The sequence below is a fragment of the Triticum aestivum genome, chromosome 5A (genome assembly GCF_018294505.1).
Source record: "Triticum aestivum cultivar Chinese Spring chromosome 5A, IWGSC CS RefSeq v2.1, whole genome shotgun sequence".
Lineage (NCBI taxonomy): Eukaryota > Viridiplantae > Streptophyta > Magnoliopsida > Poales > Poaceae > Triticum > Triticum aestivum.
The window spans coordinates 579,618,306-579,630,849 of record NC_057806.1 but is presented as its reverse complement, the minus strand read 5'-3'; the positions used below and the strand labels follow the sequence as shown (position 1 = coordinate 579,630,849).

The window sequence follows — 12,544 nt, the reverse complement described above, 5'->3', positions numbered from 1 at the left end:
TCCCGTGGTGGGTCGGGGACCAGAGGTGAGGATTGGGAGCAAGGGTGGAGGACGGCGAGGGTCCAAGTGCGGGAAAGGTTGAAGGGCAGCGAGAGGAGGACGAAGGGTTTAGTGGATTTGATGCAATTTAGGATGGGGTCGGGCTGTCGGGTCCAACGTTACGCGCATGCCCGGGCGCCCCATATCCGCCCTATATTTGGGCTGGATATGGATGGTGCCGGTTAACCCAGCGTTTGGGGCCAGTTTAAGGCGCTCGTCCGGGTCAAAAAATCATGACCGGACCGTGACCGGGCGGCCGGCTATAGATGCTCTTACCATGCAATTTCTCCTTTTTCCATTGCTCTTCTTTTTCTTGTCCGTTTCTAGCACCTGAAAGGACAAAAGTGTCCCCGATGCTATCTAAGCTTATCTAATGCGAGTGGAGTGGTTGGATAGGATTGCTCTCGGGCTAGCTCGTCGCCATGCCTCACTGCCGCCTGCACAACCCAATGGAGCTCTCCGCCCTAGCTTGGCCACGCATGTGCGAGTAACCATAGCTCCCCGCCGGTGCTCGCCCACGCCTTGCTGATGCCTGCGCGACCCACCGCGGCTCGTCGCCGGTCCTCGTCCACATCTGCAGGCGCCGGCGGAGCTCATCCTCGCCCCTCGGATGCCTATGCGGGCCACCGCAGCTCGCGGCAGGTTCTCCCCCATGCCTGCGCGCGACAGCGCAGCTCTCCACGGGTGCTTGCCGTTTCGTGCGTGCATTGGTGCAGATCGCCCTCCCTACTGTAGAAGCGTTCTAGTGGCGAGGCTGGTGCTGAAAAGATGTATGCCTTGTGCAGGTCCTGAGCAAGTGGCTTGATGGCAGCAGCGACCAGAGGAGGAGATGGATGCGCGTGAAGGTCCTGAAGATGTTGAATGCAAGCAACATGTAAGTCATGTTTGTTGTAATCTTTTGCTTGATTATGGATTGCAATTTGGAAATTACATCAAGAATAGCATGGCATGTTTAGTTTCACAGCCAGAATCAACTAATCGACAATACAACAAATGAATAATACCGCAAATTTCAGTCCATAAGCTACTTGATGCAATCTGTTTTGTTGCACTTGATGTAGCTTATTCAAAGACAACAATGGAATTGTAGTTAGAAGTGGCAAAAGAATGGAATTATACGAACACTTCAACCATGATTCATAGATGAATATGAAATAAGTTCACATCTCCCAAAAAACATGATGAATTCACCTAATGAGTTCATAGATAAAACTAAAATGAGTTCACAACGCAGAATATATATGAGCTCACGGCTGATATAAGCTCACGACTCAGGGAAATTGAAGAAATTGAGTTCAAGTAGAAGAAAACTACTTGATGAAATAAGCCTGGAACTCGGTAATTGGAACTTGATTTATGTTTAATAATATGGTTGTGTGCATCATTGTTGCAGAGCCCAGGGTAATACCCTTTTCAAAATAAAATATGTGTGACATCAATTTCATAGGGATCAATCATCCAATTTGTAGCTTTCTCTTTGGTCTGGATATGTGGTGTTGGAATGAGACTAATATTAGATATCCCAATAAATGGTATGTGATAGCAAGCCTTCCCTATGTCGACGGGACATATTTAACTCATATTTGTCCAGGGGACAATTCAGTGATTTAGAGACGTACTGAGAGAGAAAAATTCCCCACTCCACAAACAGTTGCTGTTCTTCCAGGTCGCTGCAGTGGCAGAGTCAATTACAACACTGGCATGAGCACAAAGGCAACCGGCCGGCGGTCATATGCCCATGGAAAAAATACTAATTAATTTCTTTTTGTAATTTCAGTGATGACTTCCAGGCAGAGCCAAGGCGGCCGCCTGGCGTTGTCGAGCAGTAGCTCTACCATACTAATTACTTAATATTTCTTTTTGTAATTTCAGTGATGACTTCCAGGCAGAGCCAGGGCGGCGGCCTGGCTTTGTCGAGCAGTAGCTCTGCCACTGAGTCGCTGGATCTGCCTATTACTTGCAAGTAGTGGAGCGACCTAACTCATTCAGATCCGTAAGCATCATTTGTTTCCTTCTTTTTGGTTGTTTGAATCGTTTCATTCCACTTTGTTTTCATTGCAAAGAAAAATTACCACCAGTTAGATCAACCCGTGATGATAATATATGTTATTAATTTATCTTTGTCATCCTCGTGTTCTTGTACGATCAACATCTACCGCTACATCATCTATTTTTGGAATGAAGAAATTTAACTGTTGTATATATACTTTTCTGTCAGGTAGTCTGATTGTTTAGCATCTGTTGCCATGAATGACAGAGTTTTCTGTTTAATTAAATAGGTAACAATTTTTTTCGTATAGACCGCAACAGTATCTCTGCTGAGAATATTTGAGCGAATTATTTCTTATTATCCAATTGTTTGTCACCATGGCTATACAGTAATAAAATGAGTTTATTAGCCATTGTTCTATCTGATGGAGGCAATCTGATGCTACCATATATTCTTTTGACAGTAAGACTCTTGGCACAGAATAGACTAATACTTCTGTTTGGATAAAAAGCAATAAAGAAAATTAGTTTGCTAGATTTGACACTCACAACCTGGCATTTTAGCGTTTAGTGAATTGATAGCATCATCACAAACACCATACAGACCGAGTTTTTCTGTCTAATTTTTTTTGTCACCATGGCTATACACTGGGTGAAGTATGTGTTCATCATCCCTCTGTCTAATACTCATTGCAAGCACCAAAATAAATTACATTGAGTCTAGTTTTGTATAACTGATGAAGCTAGCATAACTTCCAAATGTCAGTCTTGATAGGAACTCCCATACTACTAACCTGGAAAAAAAAGAAAATGAAAAAAGATTAGTAAAATTCAGAAGCAATAACTACGCAAAAGATATGTTTTCTCCAACAATTTTTTTTCTAATTACCAACCGAGAATTAATTATGTCCTTGTTAAGACCTACTGGTGAAGCGAGCATAACTTCCAAAAGCCAGTGTTGAAAAAAACTCCTAAACTACTAACCTGAAAAAAGCATATCCATATAGAGAGGAAAGCCGAAAAACCCTTAGCCAAAATCATCAGTAGCAAAAAGAAAATCCATATAGAGATGGCAAGTGGAAGTTCTTTATACTGAGAGTCGGGAAAAAAAATCCGAGTATTGTGGTGACTAAATTAGCTACAGAATATGACCAAGCTGCCACATTAGTGTATGCCTAAAGAATACATCTGAAAACAAAGGATGATGAAGTCAAGTGTGACATACAGATCACATATCAATACCCTAATATCTTATTATCAGAATGCATCCCAATCCATGATGATCCCAGCGACAGCTCTAAAAATGGCAATCATGTGTGGATAGTATATACATACTTTTTTCCGAAACGAAAGTATATAGATACTCACTTCACAGTGCAATGTACTGTATATTTAATATCATGTCTTCAGTATATAGTACCCTATAAGGCTAACAAACCTACATTAGATCTTTTTAGTATAAGAGAAGATTTTGTGAAGCTTCTTAAAGAAATTGATAATGCCTCAATGGCTGAGCGCCCTACTTTGGGCAACCTTGCTCAAAGGATTAAAAATGATCCATTCTACTTTTAGGAGAGAGAAAACTATCACAAAAGGAACAACAAATACCTGAGAATAATGTAGTACTGCAATAGTCATCAAGATGTAACATTTCCTATGTATGTCAGCTATTCAGCACATCATGTCCCGTCCCCCGTGCCGTTCCCTTCCTTCGCCGTCCTTCTCCCTCGCCGTCGCCAGGGGACGCCGACGGGCAAAGCCCGCGCGTGCGTCGGTGGCGGCGGGGCTTCCTCCCTCCTCGCGAGGCTCCTGGGCGGCGCGGGCCGGCCGGCCCTTGCGGCGGCGCTCGGCTCGGCGGCAGGTCGGGTCACCGGCGGATCTGCGGGACTCCCCTTTGGTGGCGCTGCGGCGATGGCGGCGGCGTGGTCTGCGGGGGGCGGCGAGGCGCGGGCTCCTCCTCCTCCTGATCTGATGGCGTCGCGGTGGCGCCGGCGCTCAGGCGTGCGGCGGGGTCCGCGAGGGTGGTCGGCGCGCGATGTCTCCCTCCCTGATCTAATGGCTCCACGGTGGCGCCAGTGCTCGGGCGGAGGTTGGCGTCGGTAAGCGGTGGCGGGCGCTGGGACCTCGGCGGCGCTCCGGCGTGTGCAGGCGGCGGCGGTCCCTGTGCGCGGTCGGCGGCTCCGTCTCTGACCCGGACGACGCGGGGGATGGCGGCGGCCCTGTGTGGCCGGCGATCTGGATGCGGTGGTGCCGGTGGCTCGCTAATCTGCCGGTACTCCAGGGTCTGCCTGGTGGTGCTGGTGGTGACGGTGGCCCGTGCACGAGAGTTGGATTCCTTCGAACTGATCTGGGTGAAAACTTGCCTTCGGCTTCTGCTAAGGCCGGCGATGGCGGCGCTATCTGCGTCGTTCCCTTCTTGAAGTCATCGCCGTGGAGAAGTTCAAGGCCACTCTCTGCTACCTCCGGGGGAAACCCTAGCTCGGATGATCGGATGACGGCGGCGCTCTGGTGTCGTTCCTCCCTTGGGGGCGTCATTTTTGGAGGTACACACGTGATCGAGGGAACAGAGGATGGATTCTTTGGTGGAGCGGTGCTTCATCCTACACACTGATGGCGACGGATCTTGACAGCGTGGCGCAGTGCAGATTCGGAGTTCGCTGTGGGAGGATGGACTCGCGCAGGAGGACGATGCTGTCGGGCGTCGTGGTGGCGTCGATGGCAGAGAGACCTGGCACGGTACATACAACAGTATAGCTCTGAAGATGGATTTGTGGCAGGTGGCTGCGGCGGCCTCATAGGTTGAGGAGTGCGCCGGACTGGTAGGTGCCCTATACCCGGCAGGCGTTCTGGTTGGGACCTTAGGTCTTAGATGTTTAGGTTTGGCTGCGATGTCTGTTTGGTATTAGGCCCAGACTATCTGCGCCCCTTTATCAATTGGATAGATGTAGCGACAATTGTTGCTTAGACGGTGGCTTTAGTCTTGCTGTTGTATGGCTTTGTAAGGTTTTGTGTTAATAATTAATAAAGTGGCCGTATGCATCGCCCAGATGCAGAGGCCGAGGGTCATCCTCCTTTTCTAAAAAAAGGTTTCAGCACATCATGTGTTTATTTGTTTAAACATCATGTGAAATTAAACCAGAATTACTTCCATCAAGAAAATGGAACACAACTTAATGGAGAGAAATATAATATGTTATATTAAAGATGCAGGCTCTAAATTCCTTGCACATTCACGCAAGGACCTGGACCCCCAAATTTGTGTCCTCACCACAGACCTGCACGCAACACCTGAATATTCTTCTTAGATTAAGAATTTGTAGCATATGCACCCAACTTTAGATCTGATGAACTTGTAATACTAATAACTCATCTACTTGTTTAAGGAAACCACGTAGACCAGAGGAGAGGAAATGCAGATGCGATGTGTACCTTCGCAAGGAACAACTTGAAACTGAAGTAGCGAGGCAGGAACCGCGGCTGTGGGGCAGGTGGAGGGGACCTGCTGCCAGGGCCAAAGCTGGGGAAGGCCGAGGGGAGTCGATTAGGATGGAGCGCAACAGGGTAGGAAGCTATCCAGCGTCAGCTGCAGGCGTGCCACCTTGGACCATGGGGAGGCCACCACCATGTATCCGCCTGGGAGGCCAGGGACGGAGCCGAAGCCGAGGAAGATCCATGAGGAGAGGATGGCACGCACCTCCCAGCCGGCCAGCCGGAGCGGCGACCTAGCATGCCGCGGGATCTCGGATGGAGGTTGGAGGGCAGCATCAGGAGGAGAGATGGAGACCCAAAAGTACACATGAGAGAAGAACACAACAAGGAGCTACTTATAGGCAAGCAAAGAAGGACCCAGAACACAAACGTGTGCAAACCTGGAATTACAAATATGCAAAGGTGGACATGCATGCATGCATGAGCCATGCAGCAGCACACGTATACCAGCCAGGCCATGCAGCTAATATTTCTTTTTCACATGAGACAAAATCAGCCCATACAGTCAAACCATCTTTTCACATGAGACAAGATAAGCCCATGCAGCTCTAGAAGAAACAGGCACAGTCCAAGAGAGAAGAGACCAACCACTTCATGAAAGCCACCATGCACACGTGTCGCTCAATCGGCAGGCGTAAAAAAAATTCCGAAAAAACCAGAAAAATCGAACCCTTACGGGCCTAGTCTTCTTAGTATTTACACATGGAAGGGATTATTATCGAGCTTCCAAGTCCACAGCTTGCACGTTAAAGGCGCTTACTTACCCACCACGACCAAGGTTTATCTTTCAGTAGCAGCATGCATGCACGCACCGACGTACGAGTGGGAATCCAGTTCCTGTCAATTCCAGCTGCAGGTTCTCTTGATCAACTCTTTCTCTGGGTACGTATCCAGCCAACGTAAATTTCAACCTATGAAACTGTACCCATGTTCATACTTCACACTGAAAATCGCGCAGCATTTCACGCTTGAAATGTGGAAACCATGCATTGCGGACAGGTGTGACCTGTGTTCAAGACGATCGATGAGAGCAGCCACATGTCGACCACTTTCAATTCCGGTAGTCAACTAAAGAAAAGAGAAAATCCGGTAGTAACACATTTTACCATTTTTAAGGTGTGTGACCCATTTTATTTGCCGTAGATTTCTTGAGCAGTTTTCTCTTTTGGTGGTTGGGTTAGTGGACTTCTTTCCAAGCAAGATTTCGCTGTAGCATTTCTTGCGTTTTGTTTTTCTCTCTGTGTTTTTTTATTCTTTTGCCCGGTTTTCACTGTTTTGGCCAGGTTTTTTCTGTGTGGTTTATCTTTTGTATGGTTTACACTGTTTGGGGGCAGTTTTTCAAGTTTTTTCTTGTTTTCTTTTGTATTATCACTGAGATTTTCATTCCTTTACCTTTTTTTTCTATTTCCCTTTTCGTTTCTTCTTATACTTCGGTTTTCTTTGTTTTCACTGGTTTTTATTCTTTGTTATATGTTTTTTTATTTCTCGTTTTCTTTGTCGGTTTCATTGGTTGTTTTTCTTTTTAGTTTTCTTTACTTTTTCACAGGTTTCATCATTTTTTTCCTTCTATTTTCTTGTATTTCACTAATTTATTTTTATTTCTTTCATGGTTATTATTGGTGTTTTTTTCTTTCATTTTCTGTTGTTTCATTCTCACGTTGCATTGGTTTTTTTTCTTACTTCCTTTCTTCATTTTTTTTCATTTTTATTGGTATTCTTCGTGTCCCTAGCTACATTTTACGTTGCATTAAGAATATTATTTATATATCGGTTTAACATTTTTTAAATACATCATTAAGATTTGTTTAAAATTTGTATTGATTTGTTTCTACTTTTTTCCATGCACATTTTACATTGTTTGTATACATGTTAAACGTTTTCCATATACGTATTAACACTTTTCAAAATTGACATTAATTTAGTTCTATACTTTTTTCCATACACATTGTACATTTAATGTATACATGTTTAGCATATATCAAAAACATTAGCATTATTAACATTTTCAAAATAATTGTTTAAAATGTTTTTATAAGATATATATTGTGAATATTTGGACGTATAAACAAAAGTAAAACAATAAGAAATCTAAAAACTAAAACAAAATATTTGAACGAATAACAGTGAAACAAGAGGGCTTTGGAGGCCTGTGGCCTCCAGCGTGCTTAGCCGATCCAATCAAGTGCTGGCTTAAGGCGAGGCTACTCTATGTCTCGCTATAAGTGAGAGATATGCGCTCCCGTAATCCCCTATTATTCACTTGTAGCAAAGGATAAAGAGTAATTCGTAGGAGTCGCGTACCCAAATGCTCTATAGGGCCGGCTCATTTAACTTTGCAAGATCGCGTCATAGGAATCTGCTACCAGCCTATTTAATTTTTTCTTCAAGTCGGCTATCTTTTAGTCCATATGGTTTTAAATAGCGGATAGCAGGATGGTAGCGGATTGGGTTCCGCGTAGCGGAATGCGCATATCATGCGATATTGCTTGCACTATGTACGGGTAGGGAATTTGTAAAAACACTAGCTTATTATGCATATTTGTAGACCATTAAGAAAAAAAGTAATGTCATTTAATTTGAGCAATAGCGGTCGCTATTGCCGACACAATAGCGACCGGTATCTCCGCTATTTAAAACTGTGAGAGTCCACCCACCATCACTCGGTAGGGACTCAATTCTCATTCAGTACGAGCTGTGATTGTTTCTTGTAATTTTCAATAGTTTACTTCCTTTCTTCTTTTCCTTTTTTGTTTTCCTTTTTATTTTATTTTACATTTTTTCCTAAAATATGCGAATTTCTTATAACTTCACAATTGTTTTCAAATCTATCTTTTGAAATTTATGAAGTTTTCTAAACTTATCATGAATTATTCTAAACTTATCATGAATAATTTCTGAAGTATGAAATTTTTCTTATATTCACATAAAAATCCAATAAAATTGTGAACACTTCTTAAAAATTTGTAAGTGATGAGTATGAGATTCCCTCACCCCCTTTCTTGTGTTTCAACATGGGTGGGCTACCAATGGCGCCCGTCAGCACCTTGTTGTTTTACCTTTTGTAAATCCAAAAATATATTTTCACATAGTATGAAAGCATAGTAAAACATTTATTAAACAATAAAATTATTATATATTATGGAAAATATGTTCATGTATCTCAACGTAAATATTTTAATCATGTCAAAAGTTACACATATTTTATGAAAATTCTTATTATTGAATAAAGAATGTTCACTTTAAAAAAATAATATTCACAATCATGAAAGGAAATATGTATACAATTCAAAATAAATTTCTTGTATTTAAAAGAATTTTTCATTTTTTAGAAACTATTGTTCTTGAAAATGAAAGTTTAAAATAGAATATTTATATAATATTAGAAAATAGAAAGAGAAAAAAAGAAACATAGATACATATCCAAAACTAGAAGAAATAAAGGTAATAGAAAAATGAAATGAAAAATTGTACCAAATCTTGTTGGGTCAGCTTACTACGCAAAAAGTGTGTCTGTCGGCCGAAAAGTGACATCTGAACACAGGGATTGGAGCATGTTTATTTGCAATTCAAAAAAATGGATTTGTATGTCTTTAAAAAATCTAAATTTTTGGGTACATGCATGTATAGTGGTGCAGCATAATTATGACGACCAAAATTTCACCAATATACCTGCTTGCATGTGAGAGATAAAAAAACAAAATGCAAACGTGGGGCTTGTTTTTTTTGTTGATTTTAAACAGATGTCCTTTTTGTGCAGCGTACAATACAACATATTATTGAGCGAAATTTCACAGGTACTTTGCCATATGTATGAGTATTCAAGTAAAAAACAAAATTTTCAAAATTATTAAGCACTTGTTTTGGGGTGGTAAAAAAAAGTGCTCCAATGCCCCCATGTTCCTAAAGACCACTTTAGTGTGTGAGACTGTCCTGTTTGCCAGAACATGCGACAAGTTTATATATCCCAGGGATTTCATATTTGCCGCGTTTGGGAGCACGGTGGATCAGCCTAAGCGAAATGATAATGGGACAGCTGCTGGCGCAACCCTTATTTAAAAGAAAATCTCCAAAATACTCTTATATTATGGGATGGTGGGAGTATATGGCAAAATTATAAATGACCAAATACATGCATATTCCATTTCATGCTTAAAAAACTTTCTACAAAAAAATATCAATGTATTTTAAAAAATGTTTATTTGGAGATTTTTTGAGAAATATATTTGAATAAATTTTGCTCATGTGTGTCAGAATATTTGTTATGGTATTTTGTTTATAAAAATGTCAATAGAAATAGGAAAAACAAGCAAAAGATAAAATTATAAGTGAAAAAGGGATGAAAAACACATGAAAAAAGATCACCGGTTATAAAGTAACTCCTGGGATTGCGACTGACGCCTCTATTGGCAACACATGGAGACATGAAGGTACACATCCACATGGTCGACACGTGTTGAGGTCGATCTGTGTTTTTTTGTCCCAATCGGATTTTCCCTTTGGGCCAGGGTTGGGGCGGGGGGGGGGGGGGGTGGGGTGGTGTTGTTGCACTTGCTTTTCTTTCAAAAAAATATTGAAATACATTGTGAATTGAGCTTACAAATTATGAACCATTTTCACTATTGTATTCCCCGTTACGATATATTCAATATATTCAGCACTACCAATGAGTTTATACTTTCCAAGTGTGTAATTTTTAAAAAAAATTCAACATCACGATGACACGATGAACATGATTCAACCTATGTCACCCCATCTAAAGTGTTGTGCAAATTGACACATATAAGACCCATGAGCCAGCGTAGTCGATATTACACATCTAAGAATATAGTTTTAGCACATAAATCAATTGAAAACAAAAATAAAAACACAGACCCGCATAGGCTGGTGAGTTCCTCCCAAAGAGATTGAATTGTGGGGCAATAAAGAAGTGGGTGATCGGTAGTCTCAGGATCAGGGCAGAAGGGGCGCTAATCTTTGCAATGCCTCTCCTGAAATGAAAGTCGTTGATGAAGAGATGATTCTTGTGGGCGAGCCATAAGAAGGGCCTTCATTTGTTGGGTGCAAAATTTCTCTAGATGGCTGTGGCGAAGAGGTCCACCAATTTGGACTCCCACAATGCTTTGTGAGCCGATCGTGTTGTGAGAAACTTGCCATCGATCCTGCCAATATGTTGTTTGATACCTGTAGATTCTGTTTTATCGAGTCCAAAATAGCATGGAAAAGTCAAGTTTATTTTTTGCGGTATCAGAGAGGTGAGGCGGAAGATCAAGGATCAATGAAGGGTCGCACAAAACCCTGGAAACAGAGGCATCCAACATCAAGTGATGAGAAAAAAGAGTAGGTGGTTGCGAATGCAGTAGAGGTTCGTCATGGATCTCTACCTTAGTAATACCACAAAAAATCTCAATGCGATGAGCCAAATCCCGCCAGACGATGGAGTTGTGATGAGCGTTTACCCTAGATCTTGTTTTTCCCTTATGCTGTAGTTATGACGAAGCGAGACGTGGATGACCAAGCATAAGAAGAAGACACGGGGAAGAAAAACCAATGCCCTCCATGTATAAACGAAACATAGAATAGGAACATCCATGATAAGAGTGAGTACGGCTAACACATGAGAAAAAAATAGAGGGATGAATATATCATACCCTCCTTTCGGAGAGGCAAAAGTCATGTCGGCGGAAGAGGCTCAAACAACCTTCTTGTTCACGGTGTTGTGCTGTCAGTGGGAAGGCCGATGTAGTAGCCAAAGTCGTGGATGTAGTCGAACAGTTGCGGGCAGTCGTGCCGAGATGCCTCCCAAAATCCTTATCACTCATTTCCTGGTGTAGGATCACAAAGGACAAGGTTCTAGACAGTGGCAGAGCATGAAACAAAGTGAAGGCGGGCCTTTACCTTACTCAGTGGGCAATATGCTGTTCTTGGGCCGGATTTGTAGCAAATTCTAAGAGCAACTCCAAAACAAAGGACGGGTTGTGGACCGGTTTGCTCCCCACAACGCTCACCCTTGGTTTCAGAGGCCTGCTCTGCTGAGCATCCATGCAGTGGTCTTCTGATGGAGTTGGCCAGAAGTAACAACAACGAGAGGAACGAAGATTGTTTTGTGCGCAAGAAGGTAGAGTAGTTGCAATCTATTTTGCGTGACGACTAGGGTTGCTAATGGATTTGCCTCCAATATATTGGTGGTCGGGCATGGAGACGCGGTGTTAGGCCCACGACCGAGTCGGTAACAACCCACAATCCAAACCAACTAGATCAGATGTTGCTATTCGTAAAGCATTTGCTAAAATCGTAATTAATTACCAATTAGTTATCCATTTCCATCTAGCAAAAATAACAAGCACACATGACATATGTTTGAGCTTAGGTTGTTCACGAAACACAAGACACACACACGTGGCATGGTGAGGCGGGCGAGTGAGGAGGATAGCATGTGTGCCAGTACTCTTCTCATGCTCCAGTAGGACGTGGAAGAGAATCTCTTATATGTAGGTCCCAACTCTCCTCAACTTTTGGGGGCATACTAAAACTTCTCACCATGTCATGAACCCCACATGTGCCTTTGAGATTTTACATGAATAATTGTTTTGGGGAAACCTCAGATATGAGATCTTCCCAGATCGAATGATGACAAAGCTCTATATCGAACATCGTTCTTGGAGCCACGCTGGCTGGAGGAACCGATGGTCAGTGATCTGGACTGATGGCTGCCTCGATTTCATCCAAGGTCATGTGGGTCGCTGCTTGTTGCGAGGATGCTCGGGTGGCGACCCTGGTTCGGAGTTGTGTGGCTTCTTGTCCAGCAACGATGTCAATTTCAAGTGGAGTTGGTTTGATGATAGGTGCAAGCCCGTTGAACGAGTTCATGCACGAGGGTGGCCCACTCCTCACTTCGTAGGATCGAATCAAAAGGGATAACTAGTTGCAAGCAGCCGCGTAATTAGTTTTATACCTGCCAAGGTTGGATGTAACCCGTACGTTGGGGATGGCTGACCGGATCTACAAGAACTCCAACCCACTACCTGAA

At 42.9% G+C, this 12,544-nt stretch overlaps 1 long non-coding RNA gene across 1 annotated transcript; it reads left to right on the top strand.

Annotated features, from left to right (window-relative positions):
• The first annotated feature begins 360 nt into the window (after positions 1-360).
• Positions 361-2,243, top strand: LOC123107794 (uncharacterized). Its single transcript, XR_006451756.1, has 3 exons — positions 361-749; positions 825-913; positions 1,912-2,243. It is a non-coding gene; the product is annotated as an uncharacterized lncRNA (long non-coding RNA).
• Positions 2,244-12,544: the final 10,301 nt, after the last annotated feature.